The sequence below is a fragment of the Chamaea fasciata genome, unplaced genomic scaffold, assembly GCF_029207755.1.
Source record: "Chamaea fasciata isolate MVZ Bird 193981 ecotype frontalis unplaced genomic scaffold, bChaFas1.0.hap1 SCAF_10, whole genome shotgun sequence".
NCBI lineage: Eukaryota > Metazoa > Chordata > Aves > Passeriformes > Sylviidae > Chamaea > Chamaea fasciata.
The window spans coordinates 8,326,421-8,344,167 of NW_027094095.1; the positions used below are offsets into that span (position 1 = coordinate 8,326,421).

Genomic DNA, 17,747 nt, shown 5'->3' on the forward strand with positions numbered 1-17,747 from the left:
TATACCCAGCGCACCTGCATGCCCTCTGTGTGCATTAGGAACACCTCCCGGAATTTGGGTCATTAGCATATCGTTAATCTCCACAAAATCATTAGTATGCGCACACCCGATTCACACTGACCTTTTCACCCAGCTGCACCACTGACGGAGTCGCGCCTTCCCCTTCCCACTGTCCCTCAGGAAAGCATGGATTACTGGGTGTTCCCAGGAGGTACAGGGATCACCCGGCAGGCATTTACCATTCTGGAACAGATGGTAACGTTTGTCACTTGTTTAGCAACAGAAGCAAATATTCAGGGGGAAAATGAATTCAATTAGAATTTAAGGAGTCTCTTTGCAGCTGATGGAGCTCCTCTCTGGCAAACCCTGCCTCCAGAAAACAACTGAGTTCCTTCTCTAGGGCTGCAGAAAGCAATCTGGGAAGCATCCATTGAAAGCTGGTTGGTTATTCAGGGGGTACTGTTCCCACTGTCCTTGCAGGAAAGCTACATAAGAAATTATTTGGACTATTACATCAGAAACCATTTACTAGAGGAGTGATTTTAAACCACGAAGCACCAGGTCTGTTTAATTGCGACAAAACACACAGTCAGCTTGCCACCTCTAGATTTGAAAGCAGCTGTATTTGAATTATTTTGAAAAATGCTATGATTGAGAGGTTTATAAATTGTCTCAATAGCAACCAGACAGCCCTAGACATGCTACCTTCAGTAAACTAAACATGAAGTAACTCAGCAGAACTTAGACCATGATCTCACATTTATTGAGCTTAATAACCATTTACAAGTATGAAATGAATACCTTTAGATGTTTGCAGGAAAAAGGATTTAAATAAACATTTCCAGGTAGTGAATGAACAATTTGAAAAGAAAATATAAGCCTTCTCTGGTTATGGCTCAGATCTCAAAGAGGCCATTCACAGTTCCAATTTTATCTTTTCTGTCGGCTGGTTTTCTACTTTTTGCATTAGCATTTTAAGGAGCATAACTGAAGGGTTTTTACAATAGAAGTGTATATTTATTCTGTTTTATTCTACTTTTCTGCAGTGCTTTCAAGAAGCAGCAAAGGAATTTTTGTTCAGCTTTTCTAAGCTTATCTTCAAGCAGCAACAGGGTGTGCAGGAGTTCTCCCCAAAAATGAAGCAGGTGGAAACATGTTGGTCTAATGGAAACCTTAGCAAGGCTGCAGCTGGCATGACCAACCTCCAGTGTTAGAGTTTGGGTTATATTTATATTTCTCTGTGTGCATAATTTCCAAGGTGCCTTCCTATCCCTCCACATGTTTATACACTTTGTGCATTCCCTTTTTTCCATATGCCCAACTTCAGCTGCACTACTTTTCTCCCCCTCAGCACACCTGGGCTCTGGCCTCTCAACCCTTCCACAGAGAAGAAGATAAACAAACACAACTCTTCAATCCACTTCTGTGAATTATGGTTCCAGAATTCATACTTCACATTAATTTAAAGCAAACTCTTGAACAGGGATACTGAAAGAAAAAATTATATGTAAAATGCAATTAGAAATAGGGGGAAGGTTTAGTGTGCTGGGACAGCTTTTATTATCCACTTTCACACTACACCAAAGCTTGTTGAGTACTTTTAATTGACTGACTTTTTTTCCCCTCCTGTTTCTCTGTTCCACATAATGATAGAAACATGGAATTACAGAAAGGTTTGGGTTGGAAGGGGCCTTAAAGCTCATCTCTTTCCACCCCCCCTTCCAGGGGCAGGGAGACCTTCCACTATCCCAGGTTGCTCCAAGCCCTGTCCAACCTGGCCTTGGACACTTCCAGGGATGGGGCAGCCACAGCTTCTCTGGGCACTCTGTGCCCTGTCTCACCATAATACAGAATTACTTATATTATTAAATATATGCTATAATATATGCAAATATCTACAAAAGTGCAAGGACCCCAGCACAGCAAAGCAGGGCTGATGACTGATGTCAGTGTCTCAGAAGGGCCAGTTTAAGCTGATTCACAGCACTGTGGGATGTCTGTGGTGTCTGCATGAGGCATAGAAATCATGAGTCACCACCACTGCCCTTCCTCTCCTCTTACTGATTCCTCTTTCCTAAAACTGAAAGTATAAATTGAAACGTTAAAGGGAAATTTGGGGTTTCAGTCTGCCCTCCAATTTACACACACACAGAGTCCCCACTATCCTGGGGACAGCAGTGGCACTGCAGCACTGCCTGTCCTCACCCATCTGCAGCAAAGAACCTGGTTTGACTCAAGCTACTGCAAACTGATCCCAAGAAGGGAATAATGTCTCCGGTATCAGGGCAGCCAAGCAAGGGATTCCCACTTAGGATCAGTTTAAAAACATTGACATTTTGCTTGGACAAAGACACAGGGCCATGTGGGAATCCGAGTTTCACAGATATTTACTGTACCTCCTGCCACTGAATTCCCCGCGTCCATTAAGTACTGTAAGACTCTAAATAAAAACTGAACAGCAGCAAATAATCACATTGTAAATAATCACAAGAATTGGTGCTCCAAAAGTTATAATTTCTATGTGAAACCATTTTTAGAGGTCCTCAGCCAGCCAAAAAAGTCACAGGTAAATTAAAATGTGTGGTTATTCTATATCCCACTGCAGAAAACCAGCTCGAGTCTTGGTGGCAATACTTGTTTCTGATAGAAGTGTTGAACTACTGATTGATTTATGGGGATCCAATATTTAGGATCTCTCCGAAGTGGTGATGGGAGGATCTCCCCTTTAGGAGGATTATCCTTTTCTAAAAATGACCCATGTTATAAATGATAAGCCGAACCCATGAATTAAAAATATTAATAACAAATTTATTAAAAACATTAAAAAATCAAGATTTTGAGAAATAGAAAAACCCCGATAAAACCACAATCAAAATACAGTTCCGATCCTGGGAATCGGCACTGGGTGAACCAAAGGTCCTGCCCCTATGGCACAGAATGCCCCTCTGGTTCACAAATTTGGAGTGTGCAGGGCCCATTTTTATACAGTCCCCAGGCTTGTGCAACCGATTACTTCATCGGTTCTTTGTGTGTATGGTCTTTGATTCATATTCGTCTGGTTTCTTTTCCGGATGTGAATTCGGTGAATAGTTTTTCCGGGGAGACATAAGCTTATGTCTGGGTTTGCTGGAACCAGGCATTGAGATGTATGTCCTTGACGAGATTGGGATGATGGATATGGGCGCTGAGCACTCGGCCGATGGCCGATGATGGCCATGCTCAACTCCATCACCCATGGGTGGCACCCTCCTTTCTTTCGGTGATGCGTGATTCTCTGCTACTCGGCAGAGGAATGTCTTCTCGGAACCCTGCATTCCTTAGGCTTAAGAATATTATACAGTAACACACAAACTAACTCTCAGACTACTGTTACATAGGCTTATAAAGTGTTATAAAAAGAGAAAACACGAATTAATCCTACAATATTTATCACAACCCATCTCCTCAGGCTGAGTTCCTGACTCTTGCTCCTCTCTGCTGTGCTCCAGGGGTTGAGCAGATTTATTTTGATTATGTGTAATACTTTTACATGCTTTCAAAGTTATGGCCAGGATTCTTATCCCCTAAAGACAGTTAATTAAAAAAAATCCATTCATGGCAGCATTATTTTGCATGATGTCAGTGATTACCTCTGCTCTTACTCAGGACAACATCTTGTGCAAACCTGTGCCCCACTAATAGTAAGACAGTGCTCCTGGTCAAAAAAAAAGGGAGGCAGCAATTGCTTTGATCACATCCTTCAGTGAATTTAAGCCCTGACATGTACACCTGCTCATGCTAAATACCTCTGGTTATTGTCTCTTCGTCAATTTAAATACGAATGTCTATTACTCTAACCAAACACAAAGCTCTGAGTAGAACATGTAGCAACCAGGATTCTTGGTCGTGTTGTGACCTGTAATGATCGCCATACTTTCCACCAGTCTGGTTTAATGTTTGCTCTGATGAATATTTTCCCCTCTGCTCACCAGTTAAAACAGCAGGGGAGTTCCCCTGGCCCAGCGGGTGCACGTGGTCCGCACACTGCCTGTCTTCCATGGAGAGGCAGGGACAGGGACAAAGGAGCACGCAGCAGGGTTGTTCCACAAAGAAAAGCTATTCCCCCGTGCTGCAGTCTCCCCATCAAGCAGCCTCTGACAGAGAGGAGGAGGAAAGGCTTCAGAGAGCAGTTCCTCCCCTGCAGAGAAAACAGGGATAAAGAAAAAGCAGCAGCAGAGCTATTCTTGCAATGAGGGGACTTAAAGCCTGTTCCTCTCAGCTGGACCTTGTAAATGAAAGTTCTGGAGAAGACAAAGGTCAGCTGATGTCTTCTCCGCTCTAAACACACCAGCCTGACCTTTACACATTGATTTAATGGATGCTAGCAGAAAGGAAACAGGAATTCTGCACTTGAAATCATAAGCCCCTGCCTGGAAAATCCCTGTGCCTGGAGTAGCTGGCAGAGCTCCAGGGCAGCCCGGCACACCATCCCCTTCTGCTCAACAAATTCCAGTGGACTCAGCCAATACTGTTCGATTCAAACTCTTCCCCAGACCTCTGTCCTTTCTCACCCCATAAGGTTTCAAAGTCTCACAGCCTCAGGGTCTGTTTGGGCTGGCATGTCCCACATGGCTCTGGACTATCCAGCTACTCACAACTACCTAGAGCCCTTTTTAGAGGTCCCCAGCAAAAAAAATCCCAGGTAAATTAAAATGTATGGTTATTCTATATCCTACTGCAGGTACTGCTGGAGAACTGCAAATTTAATCTGGTGAAATGTGCTGTGATTAAACCGTGCCAGGTTCCTTGTTCTGAGAAGTTAACAACAGGCCTTTCCATTCATGGCTTTATTGCAGGAATTCAGAGCTCTGCTTTCAAAGGAAATAGCTTTAGGCTGCATCACATGTTCTACTTCCATATGGGGAATAGATATAAAACTCTTTTTTTTCAACATATCCAGGAAAACTGAGTTGCTGTCAAGGCTGCCATAACAGTCTGCTTTATCTCCTCAGTGGATGAGCAGACTAAAATACCCTTTTCCTCACAGAATGCTAAAACAGTTCTGTTTCTATATATAAGCTCATGGATTTATTGCAAATCTACTGATAAAACTAGCACTGCAATAACTTATGCAGACTACTTGGGGATTTTTTCCTCTTTAGAAAATTTGAATATACTAGTATTTTTTACTTTTAAATCTTTTTAAAAGTTGCTTTAGGAAGACAACCTTATTTCAGTGCATTTCCTAATTTGACAAGCACCTCAGAAAGCAGACATGAACCAAACAATGCTAACTAATGTCTATGGGCTGCCTCTGTCAGCCTGGAAGGGACCTTGAAGGTAATCTCATTCCACCCCCTTTATCACACCTTCCACCAGAGCAGGTGAAATTAAATATAAGCCTTAACTTATCAAATGTCCATCTAACAATCTTGTGGCCAGGTGAATTCCAGCTTTGTTGGCAGTGGTAAAGTCTGACCCTGCCTGCTCAGATCTGACCTGGTGACCAGTGTTTGGGAGGCTGCATTCCACTGCCAGTCACATGCACCCTGCCAGCTCCCCAACACCTTCCTGTCCTTTATGGCTTTGCCTGAAGCATTAGGAATCCTTCCTTTTAGACACATGTTCTGTATACTATTAGTAGCTGATGGTATGCCAGACACTTTCTCCCCGCCTATTTCCAGTTCTCCAAACAAACATTTATGCAAATCTTATTTAGTAGCCTGAAAATGACCTTAAAGGTGTTTTCCAGCCTAAATAAGTATATGAAAAAAAAGAAAGCAAAAAAGCAAATTTGGTTTAGGGTAAGCATTCAGCAGTTTTTCTTATATTTCTGAACTTCTCTCTGCTGTAGTTACTGGCAGGTCCCAACTACTTGTGGATTCAAGTTCAAGACCTGATGTAATTCTGAGAACAATAGACCACACCTTTTTAAGGTTTCTAAGAAAGGTGTGGTCTAGACAGTTTTTAAGTTGCGGTAACTATTTGTGTGTCTTGTGTTCGGAGGAATGGGTAAAAGGGTGAAAGGCAGCTGCACTGGGAAGTGCTATTATATAACGCAGCCAGCTTGAGCTCCAGTTATCCAGTAATGCAGTTATTTTTTTGTTTTCCAAAAGTTCCTCCTTTTTTCTGCTGTTAAATCAACATAGGCTTTAAATGTGAGGATTTTCCTTTAACACTTTTCAGCAACTGGTTTCCATTTCCTGGTACTTAGTGCTGGCCTAGATATGCCAGAGCTATAGGAGAACAAAGGAGAGAGAATCCTTGGATGAAGCCAGAGGGGAGGGGGGACTGGGTCTTGTATTCTAACTCTACAGCTTGTTCATGGTGCTCCCTTCTTTGCAGCTTCTAAGGACGACTTAGGGCTCATGGGGGGGGGGGGGGGGGGGTGTTTGGGGGGGTTTTGTTTGTTTGTTTGTTTGTTTTTAATGACTTGATTTTCCCTAAATGCGGACAATCATGCAGTGACATCCCATTCACAGGCAGCTATACTGGCCATCAGCTCTCCATGCTCACAGCAGCTGTAAGCCTGCACAGAAAGCCCAGGTGACCCAGACATCTGAAGCAGATGGAAATCCAAGGGGAGGTGGGGTGGGCGGGGTGAGATCTGATACAGTGACACTTGCATCCTCCTTTATTATTCACCCACTGCCTAGAAATCCTTTGTAAATGGGATAATTATACTGCTCTTCAGCTTTGGTGTTTTCATTTTAACGCTCCTATGTCTTGCTCACCTCCATTTACTGAGATGTCACTGTTTTTTTTAAGAAGGGAAGTTAAAAAGCTGTCACAGAAACTGAAATTGAGGCACCCAGGAAAGTTCAAGATATTCCTGCCCCGGAAAACACGAAGAACAACAAAAATGAAGAACAGATCTTGCAGCACAGTTTGTATTTTTCATCATTATTATTTGCACTCTCTGCATGTTGGGTGTTGCAAAGGAAAATAAACAGCTCTGAAACCTCTCTTCATTGCTCCTGAACAGGCTAGTTGGTCTCATTAGTCAGCCAGACTCTCCTACTATTTTCACCTCCTTGCTTTGTTTACCCATGATAGCATGACTGAATACATTTCTCCCTTACCATGCAAGTAGGTGTTATAATTTATGCTTTGTTTTCTTAAATAACCTCTTACAACTGACTCTTTCCTCTTCAAAATACAATCTCCACTGCAGTTGTGTTTTTTTCACAGGCACCAGCTGAGGTACCACTCATGTTGTCATTGCTGTAACCCCTGAAGTCTGATCTCAACACAAGAAGGATGTGGACTGGTTGGAATGAGTCCAAAGGAGGCCACAAAGTTGATCCCAGAGCTGGAGCCCCTCTGCTCTGGAGCCAGGCTGGGAGAACTGGGGAAGTTCACCTGAAGAAGAGAAGGCTCTGGGGGAAACTTACATGCCCTTAGCACACTCCAAACCTGACTGTGAAAGGTTTATAGATGAAAATAATAAAATGTCATCCTTCAAACCAATGATCCTTTACCACTGAATACTACACAGAATTATATCATTGTGTTTGGCACATGTCTGCCCACAGCAACTTCAGGCTGTAGCACCAATGCTGCTGTGATTCTACTGTTTTACAAGTCACAATTACAAAAATCTTCAGGAGGCAGTACAAGAATTTCTAAACCAGCTAAAAATTATAGACCTTTGTAAAAGAAAAAAATGTTACTTCTGAAAAAACATTACTTGACAATTAAGTCTGAGTAAAGCAGAATAGATAGAGGAGGCCTAGTACACTGTACTCACTACTGGATACACACTTCTCAGCAGGTCTGCTATTTCCCAAATACATGGATAGTATTTACATTACAGATTAACTATCCTTGGAATGAAAACATTACAAAACCTTGCCACTAGGTAAATATCTTTAAGCTAGATGTTCAAGTTGAAGTTCAAACTCCTTTGTCCAGTTCATTATGTCCTACTGGACAGTGTTTTTCTGTTAAATACCTTTCTGAATTGGTTTTGCTCTGGTTCATTATTCCTAAACAATCCCTTGAGGAAGTTCACAGGATGAGGACTTAGCATGTCTTTCCAAATACAAATGCCTCTCTTAAACTGTGCTGTCATAACAGTCACGAGGTCTCCCAGCCCTGTTAGTGTGCATGTGGTGAGAAACAAGAGAAATATTGTCCTTACAAGTTTTGGAAACTTAAAAACAAGCCCAGCTGATCACAGGCTCTCTTAATTCAATTGCCTCACACAGCCTGCCTAGGAAAGACCTTCTCTGTCACAGGAAAGTGCAGAGACCTATGTCAGAAGCAGACATATAGTACCTTTAGTTCCCTTCATCTTCAGGTGGAGTCACTTGACCTCCTCAAGAGGCAACTTAATACTCCTTGTGTATAAAATATGCTCAGGTTTACCCAGAGTTTACTCTCTTGTAATGTAACTTCCTCAATGCATTTAAGGAATGAAAAAAAAATGTTGCCATAATAAGGCAGAATCCTGTTTCTCTGATAGAAAGACCTAGCAACTTTATATTGCTTCATCAATATAAGATAGCCTGGACTCAACTAAAACTTTTGTAACCCAATCTACTTTCATGGGGTTTGTTTGTCCTGGAATCTGACCCCTTCAGCCTGTCACAAATCTGTTTTACCAACATAAAATGCCATTAATAATTAGATACCTCCTTCCTCTGACCATGGGAACTAAATTATGTGTACCACATAACATCCTTCTTGCTTCAGAAATCTTTTCATCTCTGTGTTAGTTATCTTTTCATCACTGTCACTATAAAAATGGATATGGATTTGAAAATGGGTCATGCATAAAGAAAATGTTCCAGAAATGATGCCCCAAGACATAATCAGAACCCTTACATCTTCATATTTCACTGGGTTCAGTGGAGCTATAGTGATTTAAGTAATAATTTTCATGGTAGTCAGTAATCAGAAAATACTTCTGCACTAATACTTCACTAATGCTTCATCACTCATTCTTTACACACTATAGTAGTTTATTTTTCAATTTACACTTATGAGTTTGGTCTCAGGAGATTAGTGGCACTTTCACATATTCATATAAGCTCTCAGTTTCAAAAATGTAGTGTCATGAATAATTGTCATCACCCAAGAGGGATGTATAGCCTACCAAGATTTTTTTAAAAAATTGAATAACCCTTATCTCACACCAGGGATTTCTTGGTTTTAAGTGTCTCCAATTAATTACTGCTGCCTTGTAGATTCATAAGCTATCCAATATTTCCTGGAGAGACATAGAGGCAGAATTCCGTCAGAGAAGTACATCCAGAAAATATTACTCACTAAAGAGAATGCTCCTAACTGACTCTGCTAACAGCTAATGTTTCTTACATCTTCAACAGCCACAGTCTTGAAAACATTTACAACTTTTTTATCTTCCCTTCCCCTACCCCCCACCCCCCCTCTTTCTCATGCTGTCATACGAGATCTGACTGTGTATCATTTACTTTTTGAAATGTCCTGGATATCATTTGGAGCTGGGCTGTTCTCATGTGAAATCATTTAAATGGAATTTGAGTAGGAAGCTCTTACTCCATCTACTATATCTGGTTTGTTTTAGCTTCACCTTTCAAACTGCCCAAATGCATGACATCTCCAAAAATTTACAATGTATATACTATGAGGTGATACCAAACTTAGTTTGTGCTAGGAAGGCTGATCAGTTCCCATAGAAATAAATTTAAAATATTGTGTTGACTTAGTGAAAACTGAATTTGGCCCTAGAAGAGTGAGACTCTGCTTGTATGAACAGAGAGAATAAGGTATTTCTTTCACTGTTTAAAGAGAGAATGAAAATTCAGGAATCTCTTATTAGAGAGAAGGAGAGAGATAAAGACACAATTCCAGTGAAGTCAGCAGAGATAAACTGATAAAACTGCTTTCAGGTGAAATCTGATGAATGATGCAAAACCAGAGTAACTGTTACAGCCTCAGGTTAAAACCAAGACACAAAATAGAGATGTTTCACAAGATAGAGACACTGCTGTTTTTACGAACATAAGGACACATCTTCAGCTCAGCATTTTCATAATTTTCCTTTCATACTTGCATTTATGATCGCATCTGGGTTTTCTGCCCTTGATTTCTTGGCAGTCATAACCTGCAGTACTCTGAGCTTAGGGACTCTGAGTTCTCTGGATTGTGCTTGGAGAGAACACATTTCAGCACCTGTGAGGCACTGCAGCAGCACTGTCACAAGGACTCTTGGAAGTCTTATGCTACAACTTTCATATTTTGCAAAGCATACTTCATGGAGGGTTAAAGAGTTCCCTGAAAAACAAGCTTGCTCACCTCAGTCAAGGTTAAGAGGCCTTCCTGTGTTCTGCATAGTCTTTCTGAAGTTTCTGATGTGCTTTGTCTCCCTTGGATCTTCCAGAGAGAAGGATAGCAGCTGAAAAATCTGAATTAGTCTGTGTGTGACTGGGCATTTTGGGGTTCCTGCAATGAGCTCTGAAACCCTTTCTAGAGGCTTCCACACAGCAGGGACCAGGCTGAAGCTGTTCTCACCTGGTGGGTGTGAAGTGAAGAGGCACCCACTGCTTCTCTCCTTATGTAAAACTTGGCAGCATTCATCTCTAGCAGGATAATTCCTGTGCATCTACACCAACCCTGGAACAGAGCTTGGCCTTCAGATGTGACCAATCATCACCAATGAGATGCTGAAGTATCATTTATAAAAGCTTTATATTCTTTTATACTTAAAAAAGAGCTGTAAACTCATGCAGAATCTGGATTTTTGGAAAATCACAGAGTCATAGAATAGTTGGTATTGGAAGATCATGTCATTCCACCCCTGCCATGGGCAGGGACACCTTCTACTAGCCCAGGTTGCTCCAAGCCCCGTCTAACCCGGCCTTGGACACTTCCAGGGATCAAGGGGCGGCCACAGCCTCTCTGGGCACCCTGTAATTGTGCTTAAAGATGAGTAATCTCCACTACTGAAAATAAAGTTGCTGGGCCTCCAGCCAGCTTAAATGCTTTGTCTGTTTAATTGATCTGGTTTTGCAAGTGAAAAAGTGTATTGAATGTTAAAGCCCAGCTTGCTTTTTGGTGGGACAGTTTCCATAACTGGGAACTACAAAGAGAGGAAAAAATATCCCATGCTCATTACAACATTGAGGTTCTTCATTAAAACAAAAAATACATTAAGCATGGAATATAAATATTAATTTTAGAAGAAAGGGCAAATGCGGCACTGTGAGTAAAGACAGTGAGTAAGAAAACAAAGCTGAGATGGATTTGATTAATATATTAGGAATGACAAAATAACCCAAGCAATGTTCCCTTTCCCAGCATTAAGTAACCTTAATTACTTTCTACTTCTCTAATACATGTTTGCCACAGGGCATCTATCCACCATGTTGAAGAATAAATTTATGTATTTATGTAAGTCTCAGTATCAGCAGCCTCTTTTAAAAAGCAAAGTTAAGGTCATGCAATGTTCTATATTTACAGTCTGCAGCCCACTGGAGCCAGATTCAGTCTCCCACTGAATCCCCAGCCACCAGCCTGCGCCTGCTTAATGTGAGATTTTTTTACCCTGTGGAATGCAATTGCTTTTTGGTCTGTTTGCCACCCAGTGAAACAGTGCATTTACCCAGCTGAGAAAGTGAGTCCCAAAATTATGACTCAAGGTCTCTACCAGGTTTTACAGCTGTATGTATTTTCATATTTGAACTTTTAACTGCATTTTCCAGGGGCAGGTAGTGATAGAATGAAGGACAATGACTTTAAACTGAACAAGGTAGATTTAGATTGGATATTGGGAAGGAATTATTCCCTCTGAGTTTGGTGAGACCCTGGCACAGAGTACTCAGAGGAGCTCTGGCTGTGCCATCCCTGGAAGTGTCCCAGGCCAGGTTGGATGGGGCTTGGAGCAACCTGGGCTAGTGGAAGGTGTCCCTGCCCATGGCAGGGGTGGCACTGGATGAGATTTAAGGTCCTTTCCCACCCAAACCATTCTGGGATTCTGTGACATTACTGGGAGGTTGTGGAGAGCAGCAGTGACGAGGGAAGATTCGCTGCTGCCCAGCCCTCATCAGCCCAACCTCAGCCAAACCTGAAGCAAGGGCAAAGTGCTCTGAATTCCCCCCTTGGCTATGGCTGGCAAAGATTTTTGTGCCCATGGATGTCATGTGCAGAGGAGCCAAGGGCGTCACTGGTGCTCCCCAGATGTGTTGTGTCTTTTCCCCCTTCGCAGGAGAAGGGTGGCCAGCCCAACACTGCTGTCAGAGCTTCTGCCATGGCTCTTTAGACAGCCTGCTGCCAGGTAGCCAAAGACCCCAAATGAATTCTGAAAGAATAAAGAGGGATATAGGAAGAGTTAACATGAAACATCTGAAACCATATTCCCTTATTTTCAAATTCTCCATATATTTTTCTCAATGTAAATTATCTGTGGAGGGAAAGAGATAATGGCTGTTTATAGAAGTGCCGCTATTTGTTATCACTATGAAATAAGAGCAAATTCTGAAAAAAAAGTAAGATTAACTAAATTACGAGAGAGGTAGTTAAACCTCACAGTGGTGACATTTCAAACTGTAAATATTGGAATGAAGCAAGCAAGTGAACAATCCCTTTCCATAAACCATTGCTCATAAGAGCTGACATTTTCCAGGCCCTATTTTAGCACCTTGATGTATGTCAAATACTACTGCCACATTAAAATATAAATTTCAGCTTTGAAATGTTACAGAAATAACTCCTCACTCACTTGAGGAAAGATGTGACTGTCAAATCAAACCAAACTCATTCACTAGCATAAACCAGCTTGTCCTCTGGTATGAATGGACTGCAAAGAAATAAGATGACATTTGTACAGAGACAAACAGAATTGGAGTAGGGGGCCAGAGTATCTTTCTGGAGGAATCTAGCGGATTATTCTTTTACACTACATTTTGTCTGTGTTGTATTGAGCCCATCAACCACTGTGCATCCAGTTTTGAGCAGGGAACATCTCAGTTTTATTAATCAGAAGCACTTTTAATATTTACTCTGCCACAGTCAAAAGCAGTTTTGCATTTCAAAGGGATTCCTTGTATTTATTCCCTCATTAAATAACCTATTTTTCAGCTAAAGACAGGTTTCATATAGTGAAGTGTTAATATTTAAAACTAACATCTTCTCATGTTGAGGATGTTACCTACTGATTAAACCAGGGATTCAGCTCAGCTGGGCAAGTTACTTCACATCTCTGAGATGTCAGCACTCATGGAATCAGACTGATAGCCATCTCCTCCATTGAAAGATGGCGCAAGGTTTATTAGTGCTTTGTAAAGATTAAATGAAGGATTTTGATCCTGAGATGTGAGGAAGATTTTGCTCTTCCTCCCAACCCAGCATAAAATTTAGGTTTCACAGTCTGAACTTGGGGTGGCTGGGCTGTGGCCTATTGACCCACTGACAAGCAGCATGTAGGTGAGCATTTAAACATCAAAGCCCTGACTGGGAAGGGCGAGATGATCCAGGTTCAGCAGCTTACATGAAGTTTTGCTTTCAGGCTGCACAATGCCCCTAACATATGAGGCACAGCAGCTCAGTTGGAGTTTGGCAATCAAGGGTGGCTCCCCTCAGTCTGTCACCACGCTGAAGGTCAAGGTCCTGCTACTCTGATGCTTTTAGGGCTTAGAAGAATACTTTATTTTTGCATTTGTTTGCAGGAAGTATTTGCACAAGTTTATGAGCATGGAAGGGTACAAGAAATGTCTGGATGTGCCCTCAGTGCTCTGGGCTGGGTGACATGGTGGGGGATCAGTCACAGATTGGACTTAAAAACTTTGGAGGCCTTTTCCAGTCTGAATGATTTGGGGATTCTGTTTTGTTTTCCACAGACGAGGTGTGTGAGTTTATTCTCGCACTGCTTTTGAACCTAGGAGACCTTTTCCTACTCACCAGTTATATCTGAGCTACATTCTCTATCCCAAGCTCAAGCAGAACAAGTAATTGCTAAGTGACTCACTGTACACAGAGCTACTAATTGCAATTAGAGTATAACACACAAGAAGGCTGACATTAAATTTTGCCATCTGGCCTCCATCAGCTCACATGGACTGGGGGTTGTACATTTCATTTGCCATCACATGACTTCCCTGAGTATTCCGCGATAGTCAGCCTTGAAAGACACCAGTTATAATCTACAAGCCCCATTAAATTTTCATAAATATTCAGCTTTGGTGGTGATCTCCTGAACATCCTGTACTTGATGTTGTCTTTCACCAGGCAATAATCTCCCTTGAAAAACATTGATGAAAGTGCAGCCAAAGTTAATTGATACAATTTCCATTTTTCACTCTGAGGATAGTTACTCTCAGATTTGCTCTGTTGGTACATGCCAAGGATCAGTTGTCTTGAGAGGGACTTACTACTGAGTGGCTACAGCATCTTCTCACAGGCATTTGTGTGACAGTCTCCCCCAGTCAACCAGAAGTCTTTTGCAGCCATTCTCAGACTTAAGGATAGCACCAATCTCATGCTGGAAAACCTTATGAAACTGAAAGCTGCTGTCACCGTCAGCAATCCAGACACCCTCCCTCTCATTTCACACAACATTGTGATTTCTCCCTGAAGAGATGTGTCCCAGAAAACAGATGCTTCTGGTTGAACCAGAATTATTTTTAAAAGGTACTTTTTAGAAGTTTCATTTATCTTTTAGGGGCAGTGGTATCAGGAGCATCATTGTGAAGTCTGGCAGTGTTCCATGTCTCCTAAATGGAACTGATAGCACTGAACTGCCTCTAATCAAGGCCCACTTGATATTTAGTGAGAAAATCACCTTAACTAGCTTAAAAATAACAGCACAAATACATCAAGGTTTTTACAACACTTGATATCATTAGCTCAAAACAGGAAGATAAACAGCAAATATTGATGTTTTTGTATTGCTTATTGCTTCTGATGGCATCATGTCTGCAGACTGCTCTCTGCAGACATGCCTCCAGCTTACCGATCATTTCCTTGCTCAAAGCCCTCCAAAGATTAGTGACTATGACAACATGGGTTTGTACAAGAGCAGCCCTCAGGGCCAGAGCAGGACAGTTGCAAAGTTGGAAATGCCACAGCAAAAATGCCTTAAACATATGAATGTGTCACTCTGTTCTTAGTGGAAGTTAAAAAGCACCATCATTATATCAAGAATTCCAAATGTTTTCTGTTCCCTGCTGTTTTACAGGAAAATCGTCACCCAGCTCCTAAAGATTCAGCAATTTCCAAAAGCTTCTCTGCAAAATTTCCCGTTTTGTTCTTGTCCATTTGCCAAGCACCTTTGCTGTTTCCCTTTTCCTGTTCTTGCTGCAGCTGGAGGAGCCAACCCGGTTGTGTTTACTTTACATGAACAAGACTGTGCAGAGGTAATCAGACACACAAACCAGCTGGGGAATGGGCAGAGGCAGAGAGCATCAGGAAGATCTGAGGATTCAGTTACCTGACCTCATCTTCCAGCTGATGGATCTCTGCAAGGCCAGCTCTGCTGAGCTCCTCCTGCTTTCGGAATTAGGATGTCTGGGCCACTCACATGACTGGGCTCACCATGCATAGGCTACCTGTGATCAAACCATAAGGGAAATCATTCCTGAGGAACATAAAGGGAAATAAAAGACAATCTATCTTTTCATTCCTGTTATTGGAATTGTACAGCAAAATGATCTATTCTCTGCTGTGAGGGTGGGGAGGCCCTGGCACAGGGTGCTCAGAGAAGCTGTGGCTGCCCCTGGATACCTGGAAGTGTCCAAGGCCAGGTTGGACAGGGCTTGGAGCAACCTGGGCTAGTGGAAGGCATCCCTGCCCATGGCAGGGGAGTTGGGTGAGGTATCTTTAAGATCCCTTCCAACCCAAGCCAGTTTGGGATTCTGTGATTCTATTGATGGGCTTTTCAAAGCAATTTTAGCATCCAAAGTTGATTTATTTACAATTAAATCCTTAATACCAGGTGTTTGGAAGCATTTAAGCCTTGAACAAAAGGAAAAGCTTCAGGTGCTTATGAAAGGCTCTATTTTTCACAAGTTATCCATCAGCCTTTTTTGCTGGAAAAGGCACGGAGCTCAATCTCTTTGCCCTAAAATTTCCAGATCAGGATATGCAAATAGTGGGGCTTGGCTGTCTTGTTTATCATTTGGGGAGAATTTATGCTACTTCACATGGACACTGGGCCATGAGGAGGTATACTGCACTCCAAAAATATAGGGAGATGTATAGAGAGAGATCAGTCCCTAGGGATTTACCCTACAAACAGACTGGGATGACAGTTAGATGCCTAATGGGATTTTCAAAAGAAATAGATTCAAAAGAATCTATTTTCATAGGTTCAGCAACCAGCTGCACTGAGATTTCAGCATCTCCTTTTCTTTTCATTAGGTTTTCCTTTGCAAATGTGATGTCTGAGTGCCAACTGCATTTCTAGGGATACAACGATCTCTGGAAATTGGGCTTTAAGCAATTTGCCAGGCAGCACACGGTATAGCAGAGAGCAAGTGCAAGAGCTCTTCAGGCTGCTAGCTGTGGCTCTGTTTGAAGCTCATCCTTGGGCATTAATGACATTTCAGTACATGAGAACATCCGACTGACATGAACAAAAATACCTGTGAATAAAGATATTGAAATATGTCCTTATAGAAATATATTATGAAATAAATGTGTGTATATATATGTTTATTTTTATATCTAGATAGATAGATAGATAGATAGATCTATCTCCTTGGCCTCTCCATTCCACATTAAGTTTTATGGAAGAAATAACACTTTTTTGTCATTTCACCCACGGAGGAAAAAAAGGAAAAATTTAAATCAACTTAAATTTTGGCTCTAAAAGACTGAATTAAATTATTTTAGTCTCCTCTGCAGATCTTATTTGTTTCATATCGTGGCTGCACTCTTCCTGTGCATCATATTATTTCCTATTTATTTCTTTTTAAATCCCTCCTTTAGGGCTCTGCATCCTACATTCCCTCTTATTTTTCATGGACATTTTTACCATGAAAAAAGAGAAGCAGACAGAGTTAGGGTAAAGAATACTTTATTTAACTTGGCCTCTTCCTGGACCTACATATTTGTTTATGATTTACAAGGTTCCTGCTTTCATCCAGGCAGAAAATAGTTGCTAAGCAGCAGCATTTCTTTGTAAAAGGCAGAGCCAGGCCTTGATCCTGCCCTGACTTGTGCTTGTGGCTACTCCCTCCCTAAAGGAGGGAACTTGGATATACCTCCAACCTATGCATTAATCTATGTCTCTGTACAGCTCACAGTGTCCTGGAAATTATATTTGTCTTCTTGTGTGTATTTCTGGGTGTACTGGTACAAATCAACTTAAAACTTAGTGTCTGTCTTCTTAAATGCATGAATTTACCTAAACTGTTCTGGTGGTATGAAGCTGGTCCTCTCATTTTTGCCTTGGAAAAATCCATCTTAAAAACCTTGCATCAGATTTTTGAGTTTCTTGCCAGGTTTCAAACACAAAAGTGAAAAGCTTTGAAACAAGGCAGAGAGGTTTGTAATTTGTACAGAAACTTTCAAGTCATGTCTCAGTCTTTCTTGCATTGTCATGCCTCTGCCATTATTTTTTAACTAAAAACAACTCTTCTGCTGAAATTTATGCAAGTGTGTGAGGTGCATAAAATTCTAGAAATGTTTAGAGGTCTTGTTCATTAACTCTCACTGTATTTTTATATTTAATCTTGGACACAGCAGCCAGTAGGTTGCTTGTTGCTTCCCAGTCCATAAAACAGACCAAAAATCTTAGAGGAGATGAGTAAAAATGCATGGAGTTTATAAATTTATCATACAAATGT

At 41.5% G+C, this 17,747-nt stretch overlaps 1 long non-coding RNA gene across 1 annotated transcript; it reads left to right on the forward strand.

Annotated features, from left to right (window-relative positions):
- The first annotated feature begins 6,242 nt into the window (after positions 1-6,242).
- Positions 6,243-8,628, forward strand: LOC136294912 (uncharacterized). The gene is made up of 4 exons (XR_010722519.1): positions 6,243-6,306; positions 6,462-6,525; positions 6,748-6,865; positions 7,171-8,628. It is a non-coding gene; the product is annotated as an uncharacterized lncRNA (long non-coding RNA).
- The last annotated feature ends 9,119 nt before the right edge of the window (positions 8,629-17,747 follow it).